Here is a 22104-nt window from a genome sequence, read left to right as displayed (position 1 = left end):
TTGACTGCTGATGAGAATTAGGGGCCAGTCTGGCTGGATGTGACCATTCAATTCTCATTGGGCATCAATTACATGTTTTGCTTCTTAGGGAGCTCTCAGGTGGGGGGGTCTGTATTTATGTATTTTGGTACTGCCTAAGCTTGACAAACTAATCTCTTGCTCTGCTCTATATGCAGCAGTATTCTTTGCTCAGTAGATTCCTATTTTTGGTCTTACTGCTAGTAGTGCTGTGTTTGCAAACAGTGCCCTGATGTTGGCCACTGGGAGGCTGAGTCACATCATCTTTAGAGTGTAGGTTGCAACTGCTGAAGTTGTTCAGGAAGCCATCCTTTTGATTTGAATGTGCATTGTCTTCTGGTTTTGTCCACCTTTCCAATGGTTAATGTTGAAAGTTCCAGAGCATCACTTCACTTTTTAGGAACACATCTACGACTACAGACGTCTCTGCTTGGCAAAAAAGAAATAAAGTCAAACCTCGATGTAACAGAGTCGGTAAAATTTGTACTTTACTTCGTTACATTGAAATCTAGGTAGCTATTTTTTTGAAATTCACAGTTACATTTAAGTGTTAACCATGTGAAGCGGTTCCTGCAAGCAAAAACGTGGCACGCATTCATGGCTGACGCAATGTTTCTGTTACAGTCGGGGCTTAATCGTCTACACGGGCATAAGCGTGAACCGCATGGAGCGTTTTCTGCTCGTAAAAACGCGCCTCGCGAGCCACAGGCGCACTGACGCATCCACGAAGACCACCCGCGCTACGCGAGTAGCTCTGGTGACAGCTTCCAACCGCTCACTGAAACGCTACACGAGTGGCAAATGAAGTTGTTCATACCGGCATGAATTGCTCGCCTACCTATCCTTTTATCTCTCCCTTTCTCCTACCTATCCTTTTATCACTCCCTTTCTCCTCTAATCTTTACATACCCCTCCTCCTCCTCCCCCCCCGCACTGGGTTGTATGCAGGTGAGCCCCCAGCTGGGCTCAATAATATCCCCAGTGCATCTCCTTTCCTTTTCACTCGAACCACTTAGTAGTAGTAGTATACCGGCATGAAGCTGATAATTAGGGGTGTGCGAATATTGAAATTTTCGAATACGAATCGAATACGAATAAGGCAGAAAAGTGTCTTCGAATATCAAATCGAATATCGAATATTGTATAGCTTTAAAAAACACAAAACAAGAGGTAACAAGTTTTTATTGCACCTATACAAGAACTCTTTCAAGCTGCACTCAACAGGTTGTAGTGCTGCGGTCTTCACAGATTATCATGCAGAAAAATTGACTGTTCCATGTGCTCAGAAAGAAGGCGCTCCGAATCCTATGTTGCAGGGCTCTCCCGAAGAGGGTCACCTCTACAATTTCATGGATCACCCTCGTGTTGCATGGCCTCATCTGCACCAGATATTCACATAGAAAATCAAGCCGTTCTGTTGATAAGTGAAGAAACTCTTGGATCTTGGGGCTTACTATCCAGTCTGCCTCCTTGAGCATTGCTGTTATCCTTCGTTTCACTGTGTCATTGGTCGACGAAGGCATCATCAAGTTCAGAGCTGTCGGGTCTTGAGCAACGAGCACCGGTGACTTGAAAACAGAAAAGATTGGGCTCAACATGTTGATGATCCATCCTCTCAGTTCTGGCCCTGCTCTGTGAAAGATTTGCCGGAGCAGCGCGCAATCTTGACTCTGTGGGTCTGGAAATCCCCGAGAGAGAAGGCTGCCTAGGAGCTGAACAGAGAATCCGCCCCATGTCTTAGGAAACAGCACAAGCGCCAGCACCAAAGATCTCTTCAATGGCCTTATACAGCGCCTGAGGTGGTCCGACAACGGCTTAGAGATGGTGTGTGCCTGTCCGGAAGGCCCCCTGATCACCAGAGACGGATTCTGTTTAAAAGAGAAAGAGAGAGGGCGAGCGTGCAGCGGAGCACTCCGGAAGTACAGCTGTACCGCTAAAGCTGCTTGATGAGCTCCCAAGTAGTACGAGACAATGGGGTTGCTGTCATGCAGGCATGCTGCACTGACATTGGCGAAGATGGAAGACAGGCTGTTGTCCAGTGTGGGAAAACCTTCATTGCTAGACGGAAAGATCCTCACCTGGCGCTTTAATGATCCTGCTAGAGGACACTCTTTCAGTACCGGATATTTTCCGTACACGAAGAAGTTGGACGAAGACCAAGTTTCACTGGCCTTGGAGGGGGTCCGATGAGCTGCGTCTTTTCAATGAGAACCCGAAAGAACTCCTGATGCGCCTGGCTAATTTTGGCATCTTCCCTGCTTGCAGGGTAGGAGCATCGCAAGACTTGGTTGTCTCCTTGGCCCATGAGGCCAACTCGGACTCCTGCTTCATCTGCTATTAGTCTCAACAGTGTGACAGTGAAGATTGTCCAGCCTTTCTGCCGCAATCCTTCTATGCCTCCCAAGTGGCCAGACCAACAACCTTCATCTTCCTCGAGCCGGTTTTTGAGCTCATCTACTCTGGGGGTGTAGGAGCTATCTGCCAGATAGAGCTGAGCCTTCGAGAACATGTCATGACTTCTGGTGAAGACATCGGTCAATCCATACAGGTCGTCGAAGAACTTGAACAAGCCCCTGGTCTCCAGTTCTCACATGAACGAGTTCCACTTCTCAAAGTCCAAGACTGTCAAAATGCTTTTCCAGTTACACTGTAATTTGGTCATGCGCATTATTTTACGAGTCAATGCCAAATGATCATCCATCATTGTAATCTCCGGGTAGTAGGGGAGAACGTCGTGTGCGAGCAGCGCTTCTGTTATGACAACGTACATGCGCTTCTTCAGAGTCAGAAGTCCGAAAAGACGAGTTTCTGACTTCAGTTCTCGCTCCTTAGCGCTGACTCCCACCACTGAATCCTCGTCCCCAAACCCGGTTTCGGATATGTCCTGCAAAATTTCAATGGGTTTTGTCATCTCCTGAAATCATCTCAAAGCTGAAATCAAGGCAGTTCTTGCCTTTTTTTAAGAGATGGCACCACATGCACAGTGAGAAAAATGCGCGCGCAATTCAACCGCGAGAAAGCTTGTTGGGCAGTGCCCGACAGCGGGCCAGTGCGGCCATGTTGCGTTGTCGGGAGGGGCCCGAGAATGGACCCAGAGGGTTAATCTCTATTAGTGGTTATTAGCCTTATTAATGCCAATCGATGTGCTCGCCTTCTGGTAAAGACATGCATCATAGGCCGATGGTTGCACCATATCTTATGCAGGTACACAACTGCAGGATCTTAATACCACAACAAATTTTCTTCTGCTGCATTGCCTTTATTTCTCGACCTCCTTAACATTAGCTGGCTGGTCTTCGCTTCGTGACTTCGTGTCCTTAGCATTGAGCTTCACGAGGTCAGCAATTTTCACTGCCAGGATCCTGTTCAGGTCTTCCGCTTTCCAACCTTTCCGGCAGGGCATGTCTTTTCCAGGTAGTGGGTAAAAAAATCTGCTCGAAAAGACGGGCACAATTAGCACACAAGCCAGAGAGAGTGGACAGGTTATTTCTGGGAAATGACACACTTACTGCCAAAGAATCCCCAGCTCATTGGCTGTTTTGCCTAAAAAACAGTTATAACATCAGCTTAAGTATAAATATACAAATAACCAAAAAATACAAAATATTTTCACTGAGAAAGCCAAGTGTGCAGATGGAAAAATTAACCTGCCAACTGGGCACATATACTATCAAAAGGAATTGGAGGAAACACGGAACTAGCCAATCAAGTTTGTTTATGTATAAAAGCAATCTAAAGATTGTCTACTTTTGCAGCTACATTTGTTTTTTATTAGCTGTGCAATCAGCTCAGCAAGGTGGCACTCATTACTAAAATTAAATAAATAAGGAGACTGGAGTGGCACATATGCTGCTTGTGCAGCTGGTGGCCTAGAAGTGTGCTCGAGGTTGTCCTTTTATGACCACATAACATTTATTTATGCCCACACAACTCTTCAAATTTATCTAGCAACAATCTTTTTCTCTGCTCTGGTTAGTAAAAAAGTGCTGCACACAGACAGGACAATGTCTGTGAATCTCCACTGCTCACATCTCTGCAAAAGATGTCCATATGTGAAGGTGGGTTGAGTTCCACTAAACAAACTTTACACTTTAAGGAACTTTAAAATATAAACAGCTATATCTACATTTATGCTGCCTACGTGGACCAGAAAAAGGCCTACCTGGCAAAACCAAATATTTGGTGTTGTCGATGGCTGACTTTGGGTCTCCCTGGGGCCGGTTCGAGTTGGCGCCTGTGACGTTGCGGCCAGCAAGCCTTTCTATCGAAAAAATTGTAACGGCAGCCTCCCGGACAAACTTGCTGTCACCCTTAAGGTGCATGAGGCGAGTGTGTGCTCCTCTTGAGATCCAAACGTCAGTACCCAGGTATAGCTGAAACATTTTGCAAGCCACAAATAATGAATTCGTAATGAGCACTGCAATGCGTACAATTCTGCAAGAATAAAAAAAAATCACTGTGAAAGGATTGCTGAAAGCGTAACGTGACAAGATGGTGGTCTGTGGGAGGGTGTATTTATTGTGCAAAACCAGGATCCATAAAGTTCACATATAAGCACAAAACCTTTTGTATATACTTACTCTCCTCTCAGTGGTGGCATAGAGCCTTGTTCTCTTTTGGGAGCAGGAGGAGGCTAGATCTGCTGAGCATTTTTTGCAGGGAGCCTATTGTCACTCAACTTTGGCGACACGGCCAAGGTAGTCACCCCAGAATGGATTGGGGGCACATCTGAGTTAACTGGCGCCGCTCAGGGTGCTGAATGCTGCTGCTTGATGTTAGGGGTGCCTGCGGGTTCGCTGGAAATCCGCTTTTCTGGAATCAAACAAGGCACAACATTCATACATTTAAACTTTATTTAAATAAATAAAAAAATCCCTCGCGGAGGTCATCCCGAGCAAACTTTACACAAAATGTATATTATATCGGCTACTGTGACACGGATGAGGCCGAGAAGCACTACACAAACTGAGCAGAAATGAGACAGGCGCTATAATGAACTTTACAGTACAATCTCGATAAACAAAAATGAAAAGTTTAAATGGGACCGTGCTTAACTGTTTCCATTTACGTTGTTGAGTATGGGTGCCACCAATATAAAAAACTGGCAGTGAGAACTGCAATAAGGTACATGTTCAGTGATTTTTCACTACAAAATAAATCCCACATTTTATATGCAGGATGGGTATGGAGACTAGCGGCATTTTTTAAAATTTTGGTATTGCTTGAGTAAAAAGAAAAACCATGTGCAAACTTTTGGGGCATAAAGCTTGGGCCCATAGTTTACCATTCCGGTTATTGCGTAGACTGCATCACACTTTTCTGAAGCTATTCCCTCTGTAGATAGCACTGTTTCGATCCCTTAAGGCTCTGTTTCTTGAGAAACCACGGTAGTTGAAGCCTTTGCAAGCTTTTGATGCTTCTAAGAATTTGAGAGCTCTGCAAAGTATGCCACTACAAAAACGGAAATATGCCATTTTCCAAGAGAAAGAAAAATGCCTCATTATTGGCACCTTTTAAAAATGTAATCGGTGCCGGCATTCATACAAAACATGCAAAAAAGAAGGTTACCATGTGTTTGAAGGTAAGTTGCGCTTGTTGTGATAGCACAGATGGACACAGGAAAAAGGCGTATACTTTCAGAAGACGGCGCATGAGACCTTCAAGAGTATGTTACACCAACTAGCCCGACATCAAGCCTTACCATGTGCCGAATCGAGCTGATTGTAAACTGAACTTGGCCCAAAGCCTGTGTCAAACACGTTGCTGCAGAGCGCTTTCATGAACATCTTATTGCTAAGTGAATTTCGGCATTTTCTGCTCTCAATTTTGCATTCTTCTCATGGAGCTTGGTGTTTTCTTCTTCCGGGCCCTCAGCCCCCACAGCCTCATCCGGGAAGAGCGAGTCTGTTTTTTTTAACCTGCAGGTCCATTGACCTGCTGCCCACTTTCATTTTCCTTGCTACCTAGAGATGAACGCAGCAAATCATTCAGTTAGATGTGTCAGCTGGCATTTCCTAGGCATAAATGTAACGTAGAACATAAAAGTCTATGGGCACCATTTTTCAGACAGACGAATCATGCAAAATCTAAATCATACTTTTAGTTCTTTGCGCAAGTGACCAAGCATGTATGTTAGGAGAACCATAACCTTCTCCCTGGTATCAATCCTGGCCGCTGGAGGGGTCAAGCTCTTGGGCCTTTACCACATGGACAATGCACCCATTAAATTTCCAGACATTTTTCTGTGCTGTACAACGGCTATTACGTGCGCTTGCTATAATAAGTGCAAAGAAACATGCCAAATTTGATTTGCAGGAATCAAATAGTTGCTACATGACAACAATAACACATTTCTAGGGTAGGTTTCAACCTTCACCATTCATGCATACATGCAAGAAAAGCGTGCTGGATATCCCAAATTAAAACAGTGATATCAAAGCTCAAAGAGACCTGTCGCTGGCGGGAACTATGTCATTCTCTTCGCTTGAGTCCTTGAAGAGCAGGTCTCTGTGCTGCTTCCTGAACTCGGCTGCCTCCAACTTGCAGTTGTCTGTGGTCTCGTTTTTTTAGCCTTTTCGTAAATAAAGATTGAATGTTCACGTGTTAATGGACATGTGCATGCAGATTACGGCTTAAATATATACAGTATGCACAAAGTAAACAAAATTGCTTATAACAGGCTGTGTTCCGTACTCTGTGATGCACAAATGTCGATCCTTTCACATATGCCACGTTGCAAAAGCTCGGAGCTAAGGAAAAAAAATGAAGTGAAAAGACACACAAGAATGGGAGAAAATAGAGGAGGCCAAGGCCATAGCTTGATTTGGCAACAGATAGGCACAGCTTTGGCAACATTAAAAATAATGCTAATTGGCAGTACATCGCATTCGAATGCAGAGTATATTTACTCTTAAGCGTGTGTACTGTGGCCGTCACTGCTAAATGAGCAAGTGTGTCGGGGCTAACTTGCATGCACTGTCACTGCTGCCGAGAGCCACATGTCTAATACGCACTTATGTGCAACTGACGCTTTGTATACAACACAGGCAATTCAAGAACTTTGAGCATAGTGTACCTGTCTGAATGAAATGTCACTTGACGCCTTGGATTCGCCATCCAACGAGTCCCCATCGTCAAGAGGACGCACCGATATGTGGACGCGTTTGTTAGGCCTTCCTCCGCGTCCTGCTGGTGGCTAAAGCAATTTCAAAATGATCTTAGAGATTGGCACGATCGCTCTAACTGCGGGTTTAAGGAAGACGTACTTACCGAACAATTTCACTATTTGGGTAAAATAATAGCCAGACTGCTTCACGTCCCAAAAACGTGCCACTTTGAGTTCGCCGTAGTCATTCAACCCTGTTGGGTTGAAATTTTTTGTGTCACTCACGGGCAAGGCTACTTCCTCGTTGTCATCTATGAACCGCACGTAGGCAAACATTTCCCGCATAACAATAAAACGTGCAAACTAGGCCACTCCACCTATGGCTACAGGAGTGTCTTAGCCAAATGACTTGACTATCTGATCGGTTGTAATGATACAAAACAAAAAGTTATATTATGGACGTTAATTAAAACGTTAAACGTTAAAAAGAGTTGAGGTGCTTGGTACCGTTTCACAGCAGCATTTAAAGGAAAAGTTGGGGGTTTTAAAGGCCAACGATGTACCCGCCTTGCACTAGTTTGGTGCCTCCAAGAGAAGGGTACGCTACTCATTAGCTGAAGGGGCACCTCTCAGTATGCAACGCTCGGAAGATTTTGTTTCATGGGTGCTGCTTTGGGCACCTGTGCTGCTTACAACGTGGTGACTTATCCGCAAGCATTGTGCAACGTTCCCACAAATGGGTACCCCTGGGTGCTTGCTGGCCTCCTGCACTGACTGGACCTCACTATGGTCTGCACACGAGTGTCACATGCTTTGTGCTTCACGGTGACATGGTTTTGTGAGTGTTTAAGAAGTGTTGCATAAGCAATTCCCTGTGTGAGCGACAGGCAGCCAGAAGCAGTCATCCGGCGATATTTCAGACAGTTTTAAACGAGTAATCTGAGATTAAACAAGTTATGGTCTGAATTAAACGATGTTTTGTACCTAATTATTTTTTCGCATTTTCCGGCCTAAGGTAAGGGAGCCGACCTATATTCCAGCTTGACCTAAATTCCGCAGTATATGGTAATAACATCACAAGCTTAATTGGACAGCATTTGAAATGAAGAGCAGAAAGTCTAATTTTTAATGTACTAGAAGAGCAAAATGCTAATTAAGGATGTTTCCCCCCTCGAAGCAGGGTACACATGAAAAATTTGTTCTAGTGATGGCTTCTCTCCTATCAGCTTCCTCCTTGCGAAGAATGTGATTTCCATTGATTGTGCCACTGTTTTGGCGTCTCCTCCTGCTGCTTTTCTGGCTTCTCTCCACATCAGGTCAGTGTGGCCACTGACACTCCTCTCATTTTACCCTTCGTCAAGATTTCCTCTTGGGAAGGCTGCCTAGAAAAAAAATACATAAACTTATTATTCCCCCTCGTTCATAAGCAATGGTTTTAAAAGTTTTGCATTTTGAACGGTTATTTATTTGGCATATACAGATCTGTGAACTGCACGCCTGTATATCGCTGTCTAGTTATCTGGTAATGTGCTAGCAAGCTGGTTAAGGTAGCACCTGCTGTAAAGAACGCCATGGCCTTGGTAACAACGAATTTAGGAAACACTACTATGCCTGACATAAGAAACAGGTTCCACCCTTCCACAGCACACCTTTTTCTGCTACACCCCCCCAAAAAATCAGAAACTATCTGTTGCAAGCTAGAACAGGTTGCCTCATCTTTCGTGATCTACGATACACACCCCAACCGACCTCAGCCCATTACACTAGAGAGCAGGATTCTCCAAATTAATCCCATGGCTCTTATTCCCTACCAAAGGGACAACAACCATATAACCACCTGGGCTGCTTATTACATGAATAAAACCACTCAAAACACTCACATATTCTGTGATGCAGCCTTCAAGTGCATCCTTGGTGTGCTAGCTTTTACAACTTCTGAAGGCACTTACCACTCCATAACACAACTCTACTCACCATCACCTCTTGTACCCCTGACAACTCTGCACCTCTGCACCCAGGCAACTACGAAACTCCAAGTCAGCATGTTATAACCTCTCAAGGTCTCACCTCTTTCTTTTCTGAACAATGTTAAGGAGCCTAACATGAACAGCAAATACCTGCTCATGCCGGCATTACAATAGAAAACAAATTAAGCGTTCTTTTGCGCTCTCACAGGAATCCCAGGCCATCTCCACTAGCTTGAAGCCTGGGGAGGGGCGAAGCACGCAGTGTCCAAGTGTATTCCTGGCGCCTTGTCTTTGCCAACGGAGGTGAAACTGCTGGGGGTAGCGGTATACAGCTTCTTGAAGCATAAAGCGTTCTAACGCGAGGCATTGGAAACGAGCATCCTGATGAGCTATTTAGTACGTGTTATGTTCTGTGCAAGGCGTCAACAAGTCTCCCAGTGCTTCAGTAGCGTGACTACATCGACGACATGATACGCCAACAGCCTGAGCCCCTAAGGGGCTTCGCCCCTAAAACATGCTAATCAGCTTGCCTGCAACATGCTCCTCCATGCTCCTGTTGATGCTTGTCATGTAGACCCTGGTCCTCCTCCCCTTCCTCCACTTCTCACATAGCTGACCTTGCCTCAACCCACCCCCAGCTTGCTCATTGTGAGCAAACACATTCAAGAGGCACAAGCATGCCCCTACCCACTCAACTATATCTACTGCACCCCAGACCCCTTAACGCCCCGCATGATTTACCATTTTTCATGTTGAAGGAGCCTCCTGTTGTAATAAATTGCAGAGACAGCATGAACTGGCGGCGTACTTCATCAGGGCTCCTGGTGGTTGCTCAGACTTGATTGTAGGGTTTAACGCGCCGACGCAACGTAGGCGATGTGGTGCGCCGTAGTGGAGGGCTACGGATCTATTTTGACCACTTCGGGATCTTGAACATGTGCTGAAATCTCGTACATGCGGGCATTTTTGCTTATGTTTTTGGTTGCTCTGACTAAGGCAGCCAGTTTTTGATCATCCTCACTACCTTTCTTTCAGTCAATAAAAGCTCTACCAGTTGTTAAATTAATACTAAGAGAAAACTACTTGCCAATCCCTTTCGCGAGCGAAATTTTGGTTTTGCTTCGGTGTCCACATTTCGGCCTGCTTTTTTTGCTTAAGTGAGCCTTTGCCCTATTTGCATCCACTTTGGCATGGGTGCCTGGTGGGGATTTTTTTTCTCGTGTTCTTTGCCTTAAATTTGAGGCTGGATTTTCACGTGAACTGCATAAAAAAATTAAGAAAAGAAAGTACTTAGAGCACATATGCCGTTATTGCACTGCCTACAAAATTTGTGCAAAATAAAGATGGAGGAAGGGTGATAGTTGATATGGCGAGCTTTAATTTGAGAAAACGAATAATAAAATAAGCTAATTGCTCATTTTACACGTGAACCTTGTCATTGTGCAAAGCATTTGAAAATTGTGCAAACGTAAAACTTAGACTCTGCTCTTCCTGTAATAGCTGAGGGGTAATGCACCAAACTCTTAGGTAAAGCCTTTTATTTATTTCTGAATTTATCGCTCCTCAAACATATCACTCCTTGAACGCTCTTCGAATTCTCCTTGAAAGCAGGTGGAGGGGGTCAGGTGAACATGCAAACATGTGCACAATAAGCTCACTGCAACTAACACATAATACACATGCTACATAACTGAAAACTAAACTGCTTATTAAAAGTAGAAAACTGGAAACATACCGGCTGGAGACACTTCAGGCAGAAAATATTCGGTGACGGCTTCTGTCTCCTTAGAACAAGCCTCCCGAGTGATTTCTGCATCAGTGTCAAACACAACGTATTTAGACTCACTTATTTTAGCGACCATATTACCCCACAATATTAAGCTTGTCATTTGTTATGCTAGACAAGTTCACAATGTTCCTTAAGAGTACTACGAGCAATAGAACACTGATTAATAACTATTATATGAACAATTATGTGTCCAATACTTTTGTACAGTTGCGAAGTAACACTGAGAATACACTTGCTCCATGTTCCTTTCAAAGAAACTATGGAAATGTTGCATTCTAGGTTCAGGTAGTTGTTTTACACACAAAAGATGTCAGGAGTATTTATGTAAGTTACTCTAGTACACAAGCTTCTAGATAGTTTTAGTTTCTTAAGATATAAACCTATTCAGAAAATGCTGTCACTATTTATTTTAACTATAGTTAATCTTACAGTGGTCCTTACACCTCTATGCTCGCTGCATAAGTTACTATAGTAATCAAGGACCGTGCAGTTCGGTGGCCTGGAAGGCTGAACTCCAACAGTTTCAAGAGATTCATGAAAGCTGGACAGATGCGAGTACAGCAACTAAACTGTATTATGCAACATTTGGGTAATCTGAGAAGGCATTAAGCATATTTTACCCTAAACATGTTCTTCTTAACTGAAAAAAAACTGGAATTGGTCACTTTTCTTCCGTCACTTTTTTTGCCAGCCTCCTTAGAATATGAAAAGTTGGTAGATTAAAGCCCTGTGTAGCATCCAAAGGGTTGCATGCAGCTTGTGAATGGCAGTCACCTTTGTTTCTCATAGGCATTTCTGCCTTCTTTTAGGGGTTGCGAAGAGAAAAATTGCAGCCTTTTAACACAAGCCCAAATATTTTCATAATTCATTGCTCCAAGAGTTTATTTGAAAATGCTAATGTTTAGGCCCATCTGGAGTGACCATGTGATGCCGTCAGCCAGCAGTGTAGTGGGCAGTGACGTCATGTGGAGAATATTAGTACTGAACACTTTTGTGTATATATTGTAAGGCTGTAAACCAGTTCTACTTAAAACAATGTAATGTGCCTCATTGATTGTCGTCAGTCCATGTTGTTACACAACAGCTTCAAAACTCAAAAATGGCTGTTTGTACTTAGTTTTCCAACTGGAGTTTTCATTCTCTGACCCTTTTTTTAGAAACTTACTTTTGTCATATCAACCTCCCATGTCATTTCAACCTGCTAGTGCCACGCCAGTATGCAGAGTGGCAGCATGAGAGGGGCTTAGGTCAAATAGCTTAGCCATTCCAACACAGAGAAAAAGCGTGCATGGGTAAAAAGACACTTTTTAGAAAAGATTTGTACTAACAAATATTTTCTAGCAGGGCTTCACCAAGCTACCTGATTAAAGCCCTCTCTTCCTGTAGCTCTTTGAGTAACTTTTCTGTCTGCAGCTCCATTTGTTCTCTTGGAGCACCAATGAGGCAGCTGGTATCTCAGGTGTAGAAAGTGAGGGCAGGTCTGGGTTTGGAATTTGTGGGCTCAACGGCCTCTCAGACTGCCACTCCTTTTGTTGGAAAAGAAGTGTCAGAAAACACCATTAATTTTGCACATGTCCCATACAAGTTCAGCAAATGACAGTTCCAACAGAAAAAAATTAACATTTCCTTGCCATTTTTTCTATTAATGAGGTTCTTTTATAAAAGAAAAATTACAGAGCATAAAATTGACCCCCAGCCATAACTATTATTCTAATAATTTTGCAGTTTTCGAAAACAAACGTTTATGAATACAACACAAAATTTTATAAAGGAGCTAACCTAACACTGTTTTCTGTAAATATGACAGCCACTTTTGACCACCCCAAGTGACCCTAACACATTGGGGCTACATAGTAAAGGTCCGTCTCAAATACATTTATTTACACAACCTAAGAATGCATATATGCCAATAATTTCTCCCTGTTTGTAATGTGGCACTTAAATAAAATCAGCTGTTCCCTTCAGAAACATGCCAAAAATGTCTGCTACCTTCTTAATACAAGAGACTACTGAGAGAGCGAAAATTCTGCTGCTTACTGTTTCAGAGTTATCCTTTTTCTCAAAGGAATACAAAATACTCTCCGGTTCATGTCGCGATGCCTGTTTTTTCCTCTTTCGTTTTTCTTTGTCTGAAAAATCTTTGGTGCCTTGAATCAAAATAAACATTTCAAATTATGACAGATTCAACACTACTGCAAAAATACACCCAGTTACACACGGATATATCAGCTCAGATCGAGCTTGCTAGTTTAAACAACGCCTGGAAAAACTGATTAGCGACACCTATTGCCAAGGCAAAGTCTGAGTGTGTGATACCACTGACAGGGCCTAGAAATGGGCCCCAAGTACCGAAGAAAACTCGAAATTTGTAATTTTGGCGATTTTAGGAACCAAATCTACACCTAGGTTATGAGGCAGATTGTAATGGAGGGCTTGGGAAAAATTTTGGCCTGCTGAGGATCCTTAACATACGCACCAAAATTTCAACTTGGGTAAATCATTTATGTAACCCGTGAGAGCCCTAAGAAAAGATAGTCCAAAAAGAACATGACTTTTTTTACACAAGCATCAGTTACAAAGGCAAAAATAGAAAAGAGCATATTTCTTGCCAAGTTATAAGCTGAAGAAGATTGGTGTTACCACGGCTGAGCTCAATCTCAGTAGAGGTTACCGTGATGTCCGGAGCGCTCTTCTCACCTATGACAATGAATCTAATTGGTAGTTTTGCAGAAGTGGAAGAGCTATACAAGGGACATTTATAACTATTCAAGCAGCTCAAAAGCTACTCCAAAGCAAATTCAAAGTGATACGGGCAAAGTCTTTTTAAAATCTAGTGAAAAGTGGTTACCTTTTCATGCAAAATGACGCCGCCTCCAACTTTCTTCAGCTGTGGCCGCTGAACGATCAGCACTAGTGAAACGGTTGTGGTCACCTAGTGACTTAACAACTTTAAAGAGTTGATTCGTCACGGAACTAATCGTGTGAACAAGGTAGTATTCAGTGTCCGAGCCTTCCACTGTAGGCAGAAGCACAACGCCGGTTTTCGTTGTTCTCGAGCAGCGACTGTTCCATGCTACCTACACCGCTGCTTTTTCTTCATTGCACTTAAAGCACCTGCACCCAAATTGAAGCACAAGTTTTCAAACACAACCAAACAACCACCACTGGTCTGATCACTGTGAACTCCTTGCACGATAACAACATTAACGTAACGACACCGCCTCCCAGTTCGCCCAAGCAAGTTTGATCGCCGCCACCGTTATGGCCGCCGCTTGCACGACCATGGTTACCATCATACTTTTGCGCTGAGGTGACGTCATGTGAATACTCCTTATACGATGGAACGTTATCTTCACTAGAAAAAAAATGTGCATGAACCTGCAAATGGTTAGAACAAGCAATTTTTCAGAAGTACGTGAGCATTAGCTTAAGTTAAGCCTGCTGGGTGCTTCGCACTAGTAAGCATTACAAAAAAAAATGCGCAAAGTGCTGGATCAGAAATCGGATGCCACCAGTGTGTGCCACCAATACAGGTCAGAAAATAACATATGATGAATTCAAGATAAAAGCAAATCCTGATTCTCGAAACCATGTAGATGGAAAAAAGTTCCTGTGCTTTTGCAGCCGCCCCTTTCCATAGGCGCAGTCTCCCGTGCACGCCGGGTGAACTTCCCAAGCGTTGCAGTCCCACACAAGGGCCGAGCGCCAGGCCGGGGAGTCGCTTGTACCTATTTTACCGGTAGGTGCCTCACGCCACCAATGCAACCGAATGCACATGGTGCCTTCCACAGCCACGCTGGATGCTCAACTCGCAACCGCCTTACTTGAACACACGATTCACTGAAGATTCTCGTTAAAGACGACGTATCTTACCTGCCAAGGCCGTAACATGAGCGTGGTAGTCACCCTCGCTCTCTCCAGCCTCCCCTATCCAGTATGCCAACACAGTCTTTTGTTTGTTGAAGTCTCGAGAGTTCTTTACCAGGCTAATCGGCAGCTACGAACGTTTCCTATCTTCTACATTTTGTACGCATGAAAGATGCCGCAAACAAACATGAAAAATGCGCTCTCTTTGGTGAAGAAAAAACAAAGTTGACAGAATATGACAACTCCGGAGTTTACAAACACAAAATTAGGGAATGAAGAAAGGAACATAAGCAGACACATGATGCGTGTAGCGCTTGCGAAGCCTCAATGGCCTCACCATCACCAATAACAAAAACACAGTGCTGTGGGGCGCTACTGAAATGCTAAAATAGTGCTAGTGTCATGTTTTTCTACCAAACCTGAAGTGGCTAGTTTTTGTTTACTCAAGGACACCATGAAAGATTACTCAAGGACACCTTGAGTAATCTTTGTGATGGTGTTGGCGACACCACGGACCCCGAGCCCCCAAACATAAGCTGGATCCAACCGTGGCGATGTGTTGTATGGTGAAGGGTAGAAACCAAAAATGGTGGCCGTCGGAGCCCAGGTCAAGCTCGGGCAGATGTGGTGCATGTCTATTTACCAGGCAGGGAGCTCCGGGACCTCTTCAGCTATCGGTAAGGCTGACGAAGAAAGTACCCCCGTTCCCTGCTTTTTTCTGTATCATATAGCATTTTCTAACCCCCCCCTCCCCAAATCGTCATTGGTCCCTGAAAAGGGGCCGCACCGAAGTATCTTTTCCCCCATTGCCATCGGTAACCTTTCCTGAACCGGATCATTGTTGTCAATTTCTTGTAATAGAATCCCTCAATCCAACCCACCCTCTTGCATCTCAGCCAGTCTTGATTGCAAAATATCTTGAAGCCATAATAGGAAAATCGTATAAGTGCAAAAAACCAAGGTCTGGTGAACTCATCGAAATAAATGACAAGCAGCAGTCCACAAAGCTTCTAGCTCAGACTAGACTGGCTGATCTAGACATCAGGGTCACGCCCCATCGGAGCCTGAACAGCTCGCAGGCTGTGATATCCGAGACAGATCTTTTGAACAAAACAGATGCGGATCTCCTTGCGGGCTTGAAGGATCAGGGCGTCACTGCCGTGAGACGTATCACCATCCACAGACGACAAGGAGAGTCCCACTAAGCACATCATCTTGACTTTTGACCGCGCCGTTCTTCCACAACATGTAAATGCGGGTTTTATTAGGTGCTCCATATGTCCCTACATCCAGAACCCGCATCAATGTGTTAAGTGCCAGCAGTTCGGGCACGGTACCAACTCCTGCCATAGCCGAACGACTTTTGCAAAACATTTGCCCATCTGACACCCTCACTTGTGTGAACTGTCGGGGGCCGCATGCGGCGTACTCCCGCAAATGTGAAAAACTTCAACTGGAAAAAGGATAATCGAGGTAACTGAGAACATCTCCTTCCCAGAGGCACAAAAGAGGTGCGCCTCTTTCCGCCTGGGGAGGTATGCCGACGCAGCTTGCCAGGGGGCGGAGCGGCGTCTTGTTTCCACAGGGACCCAGTTCAGCGAGTCTGACCTTGTCCCTTCCCTGCCCCCCGCTGGGTTGCTTCAGGCAGCCCAACCCGGCACCGCGCCACTTGCTGAGGCAGCAGCGGTTGTGGTGCCAACCATCTTTGTCGGGACCGATGCCGCTCCCGCCCCTGCCTCCCTGTCTTCCAGTGCATTTGAGGGTGCCGAAGTGATGGACACCGGGGGCCCCGCATCGGCTCCCACCTCCACCGCACTGCCCTGCCACTTCTGGCACCCCCGACACCCGTGGCGGTGGCGGCTCAAATGAAGGGCCCGGAAGGGGGGACAAGCCCGGGGGGCCCGGTTTGACAGTCACCTCCTTGACATCTGACTAGGAAATGGATGTCTGGCTGTTCCTGCCTGCAACGCAGCACAAGGAGCGGCCTCCGACTTCCAAGCCTACGGAAAGGCCCAAAAGTCCAATCCAAGAGTAGCAGCCCCTTAAGATGACACATGAACACACACACACACACTCCATTCATTCCTAAATACAAATAATGGGAACAGAAAACATAATTCAATGGAACTGCAGTGGCCTCCTTAAAAATCTGGACGATGTGTATGATATGCTGCATGCCAATCAGCCAAGTGTCATGTGTCTCCGAGAAACACCTCAATTCCAAACAAATTTCTTAAGTTGGTACATGGTATTCAGAAAGGACAGAATTGGCTGCACACACTCTTCTGGGGGTGTGGCCATAATTGCCTGGAAATCCTTGGCATGCCACCCTGTCACTTTGAACACTGTCCTTGAGGCTGTAGCAGTTCGCACAATAATATTCAAGATTGATAACGGTATGCTTCCTATACATTCCTCCAGATCATGCACTTTCGAGCTCTGACTTCGAAGCGCTGGTTGACCAGCTGCATACCATACCTTGCAAGCTTTCTTTTTGTCCGGAACAGCTGAACAGATTTCCTTGCAGCTCGCTGCCTGAACTTGGGTTTGGACTGTTGCTTCAGCCGGCGTATCTGGTTTGCTATCAGCTTCCTCGTGTACTTACAATGCAAGCACTGCTTTCCTTCAGCATTTGTGATACAACACGTGTGCGCATAGCACGCTGCACCAAACTTTGTCCACTGGCCTGACTTGAGGGGCTCTATATCACACCCAGGGCACAACAACAGGGCGTCAGCCTTCTTTAAAGCCTCACGTGAGTGCATCACTTTCGTTGGCCACAAAAAATTCATCAACCTTGACGTTGCGGCAGTATATGCGGCACAATGATGTTTCCACTTGTTCTGGAGTCACCGGTTCAGAACACTCAGTAAACGTGACATGCTTGACAAGTACATCCCCTGTTTTCAAACGAATGTGCCATCCGAAACAAAGCGCTCCAGGGTCATTTGTCAGCACAATTTTTGTACAAAAAGCTGATGCGGTGAGACATTGCTGAACGGGTGCCGGGAAGGCTCTGAGGCTTGGTCAAGCCCTTCGTCTCGAGTTCTAAGTCAGGGGTGTTTGCACGTAATGCCTTCCGCTTGGATGGTGGGACGTAGTTGCTAGCAATGTTTCTCACCTTTCTTTTATTGATAACAGGCTTCGTCAAGTATGCAGGAGCGCCCAGGAACACCGTCGCCACAGCTTCATCAGCAAGCGGAGGCCGTTCTCGTTCGAACTCGACGTTTTCTCCGTTGATCACGTGTTTGAATGTCCTCTGTATGTAGCATTCATCAAAGTGACGGGAACACACCACGCACGTGTTATCAAGCACCCTGTCGTCCCATTTGATGTTCCTGGCCCATTCTAGCAAGCGAACGGGATCGGAAGGGGTTCTGAACAAGGACACCTGTTCCGTCGACGATTTGTATCCGCCCTTGCAGAACGGCACAAAGCAAGTCCTACCCTTGCGGGCAGGCATTGTTGCAACTCCTTGTTTAGACGATGCAGCACAACAATGTCCAGCAGCGCGCAACCACAACAAAAAACTTCGACACAGCTCGAGCCGCCTTGCTACCGCACCTGGCCGCGCACCAAAATGCTAGCGCGCCAGAGTGCAGTAGCGCCATCTGCAGGGCGGATCCGAAAACATTTCACTTCGCCTGCTGGGAGCGCCGGCCGTTCACGACACTAGAAACTCTTCTAGCCTCTCTACTCTTGAGGGCCAGCTTTACCCGCCTGGATACAAACGAACTTCCACTGTGCCCATTCGGCTCTGCAGCCTTGCGTGCAGTCAAACCTCCCAGATGGCGCTTACTCAGCACTCCGCGGTTGCTTTTTTTGACCGTATTTACACCTGGCTTGTTTTTGTTATGGTAGAAAGTAATCGCTTCGTGAAACATGGGGTATGCTTGACAAACGGGGTCACGTAAGGCAATGTCGCTTACGCCAATCGGCCAGTGTCGTATAAGACAACTCCAAAGCGTCGGACTGCTGTGCAGCTAAAACAAGCGTAGTGTGATCAGTACCAACAGCAGTGCGCATCGGTAGTTCTATGTTAGTGGATTTTCGTAACTTTTGTTGTTTACCGCACCATTCTTGCTGCTGCAAAACAGACATGCATGACATTTATGTGCAAATAGCTCGTTCAGCAAGCTTATAAGCTCTGCCTAATTTGCGTTTGCTTTTGCCGGCCTCCACCAATCGCAGAGCAGGCTGGTATGATATCATTGGTTCTGTTGCGGGAAATGAGGTAGTGGGTCGCATGGCAATTCCCCTTTTTCCTAATTATATAGCTTATTTGAGTAAAGTTTATGGTAAAAGTGGTGTTGGTATGATTCTAACGATACAATATTTTGAATGAACCGAACATGTTTTGTCTTCATGGCCCGTTTAAAGGATGAGGCGGACATTGGCAGTTGTGTTCCCTTAACTGGTTGACTTAATTTAACTATGCATGAGAGTGAAGCAATCGCTTTATTTAGTGTAAAAATTAACTCTGGCACTCAGTCGTCAAGCACATACGAGCACTTTTTTGTGTGAATTAAGTCGTTTTGTGGAGGCTAATGCAAATTGAGACAGACTGCTCACACTGTCGTATGCACGACTAATAATTTTATTCATCAGTATGTCAGCGTTCAGCATCATCGTACAGACACTGGGCTATTGCAATAATCACGGCACCAACCAAAACAGCAAAAAGTGAATGAACAAATAATACGGACAGGAAGGCAAAAGAGCATGAATTAATTGATAAATGTTCCACGGGTGGGTCCTTCTCACCACAACCAGTATTCAAAGGCAGTATTAACATAACGAGAAATGAAAAACAACCAGACCACATGTTTATGTGCTGGCACACGCACACAAAAATTCGTCCTCTCTACGCCCTCAAACCATTGATGCAAATGTAGCTTTGATATGACTGGTTTCTTTTTTGCAGCACCGTGTCCAACAGCTGGTTTCCCTGACAAAAAGCGCACATGTGGAGGTAGCCAACTGTTCTCCCGGTCAGTGCCAACCTGCAAATCCCTCCTCCTGACAACTGTTTCAATGTAAAACAATAAGCAGCAATATGAGAGCAGGCTCCCCCTAAACCCGCCATGCAGTTGCAGTGTGCAGTCTGTACCTCGCCATCTTTTTATTGAGAAGCCAGTGGTTCAGCGGCTTTACGTTGAGTGAGTTGGAGTGCCGCACCTGCGTTACAGGCCCAGGCAGAAAAGAATCCTAGGGTACAAAACAAAACTGGATACTTCTAACCTACTATCTTGTAAACGGAAACAGCTCTTTCTGAGCACCTTGCAAACAATGACAGTCTGGACAAGCAACGGAAGTTTTGGGTCACATCACATAAATCGGGGTGAGGGTGGAGATGGATAAAACGCGCATTCTGCTAGGGACAAACGGAAATAGCATGCGCAGGTAGCGCTGTGCGCAAAGTTGAGCGCAAAGTTGAGTTGAGCGTAGGGCATGTGCCAGCTGCAGTGAAATTGTACTTGACTTCCCAATCATGGACGATGCGCCCGTCGGCGAGGGCTCTTAACTGCTCCTTTGTCACGGAGTTTGTGTCGTAGACAAGATAGTCACTGATATCAGCCATATCGACGCCAGGAAGCATGCTTATGTCTTGCTGCACCTCGTCACTACCCAAGTCGAAAGGATTGATATCACCGCAGAGCTGCAGTTTCCACATGTAAGCCCCCCGCACGGGGCACCTTGAGTATTCATGGTGACGGTGAGCAGCGACACCGCGGACCCCGAGCTCCCAACATAAGCCGTGTCCAACCGTGGCGAGGTGTTTAAAGGTGAAGGGTAGAAGCCGTAAACGGTGGCCGTCGGAGCCTTGGTCAAGCTCCGGCCGATGGGCTCCCTGCCTGTCTACCAGGCAGGGAGCTCCAGGACCTCTTTGACTACCAGGGTAAGGTCAAAGGAGAAAGTACCCCCGTCTCCCTGCTTTTATACTATGCTTTATGGTATTGTCTAAAACCCTCCCCAACCGTGAGCGGCCCCCTAAAAGGGGCCGCACCGAAGTATCGTTTTCCCCATTGCCATCTTTTACATTTCCTGAACCAGATCATTACTCGATTTCTTGTCATGGAGTCCCTCAATCTAACCCACCCTCTTGCATCTCAGTCAGTCTTCTTGATCGCCAAGTATCTTGAAGCCATAATAGGAAAATCGTATAAGTGCAAAAAACAAAGGTCTGGTGAACTCCTTATCGAAATAAATGACAAGCAGCAGTCCACAAAGCTTCTAGCTCAGACAAAACTGGCTGATCTAGACATCAGGGTCACACCTCATCGGAGCCTCAACAGCTCGCAGGGTGTGATATCAGAGGCAGATCTCTTGAACGAAACGGATGCGGATCTCCTTGCCGGCTTGAAGGATCAGGGCGTCACTGCCGTGAGACGCATCACCATCCACAGAGACGACAAGGAGATTCCTACCAACCAAGCACATCATCTTGACCTTTGACCGTGCAGTTCTCCCACAACACATAAATGCAGGTTTTATCCGTTGCTCCATCCGTCCCTACATCCATTGGCGGATCCAGAGGGGGGGTCCGGATGTCCTGACCCCTCCCTTAATTTTTGAGTATATACCCCCAAGACGATGACCCCTCGGGTCGTAGAAAAAGTCTAGTTGAAAATTTTTTTCTGTTTGTCTAATTTTTGCTTTTCCAAAATATGGGTGAATAAAAAAGACTCCTCCTCCCCCTCCTAATCATCATCATCATCATCACTGATGGAAGCTGACCCCCCTCTCAGAAAATACCTGGATCCGCCCCTGCCTACATCCCGAACCCGTGGCGCTGTTTTAAGTTCCAGCGGTTCGGGCACGGTACGAACTCTTGCCGTGGCCGATTGACGTGTGCAAAATGCGCGGTGCACGATCATCCGAGCGAGAACTGTACATCTGAAACTCTCACTTGCGTAAACTGCGGGGGGCCGCATGCGGCATACTCCCGCAAGTGCGAAAAATTCCAACTAGAAAAAAAGATCATAAACATTAGGGTCACTGAGAACATCACCTTTCCAAAGGCGAGAAAGAGGTTCGCCTCTTTCCCTTTGGGGAGGTACGCCGACGCAGCTCGCCGGGGGGCGGAGCGGCGTCTGGTGTCCACAGGGACCCAGTTCAGCGAGTCTGACCTGGTCCCGCCCCCGCCCCCTACTGGGTTGCCTCACACAGCCCAACCCGGCACCACGGCGCTTGCTGAGGCAGCAGCGGTTGTGGGGCAAACCAATTCTGTCGGGACCGGTGCCGCTCCCGTCTCTGTCTCCCCGTCCTCCAGTGCGTTGGAGGGTACCGAGGTGATGGACACCACGGGCCCCGCACCGACTCCCACCGCCACCGCACCACCCGTGCCACCTCTGGTG

The 22104-nt window shown here is 46.0% G+C and overlaps 1 pseudogene; it reads right to left on the bottom strand.

Moving 5' to 3' along the window:
* Window positions 1–17151: 17151 nt before the first annotated feature.
* LOC144167869 (uncharacterized) lies at window positions 17152–18209 on the bottom strand (annotated as a pseudogene).
* Between the last annotated feature and the right edge of the window lie 3895 nt (window positions 18210–22104).

The sequence above is a fragment of the Haemaphysalis longicornis genome, unplaced genomic scaffold (assembly GCF_048455015.1).
Source record: "Haemaphysalis longicornis isolate Haplotype H1 unplaced genomic scaffold, Haemaphysalis longicornis Haplotype H1 scaffold_2, whole genome shotgun sequence".
Lineage (NCBI taxonomy): Eukaryota > Metazoa > Arthropoda > Arachnida > Ixodida > Ixodidae > Haemaphysalis > Haemaphysalis longicornis.
The sequence above is the reverse complement of the archived record's forward strand: the minus strand, read 5'-3'. Positions and strand labels throughout refer to the sequence as shown.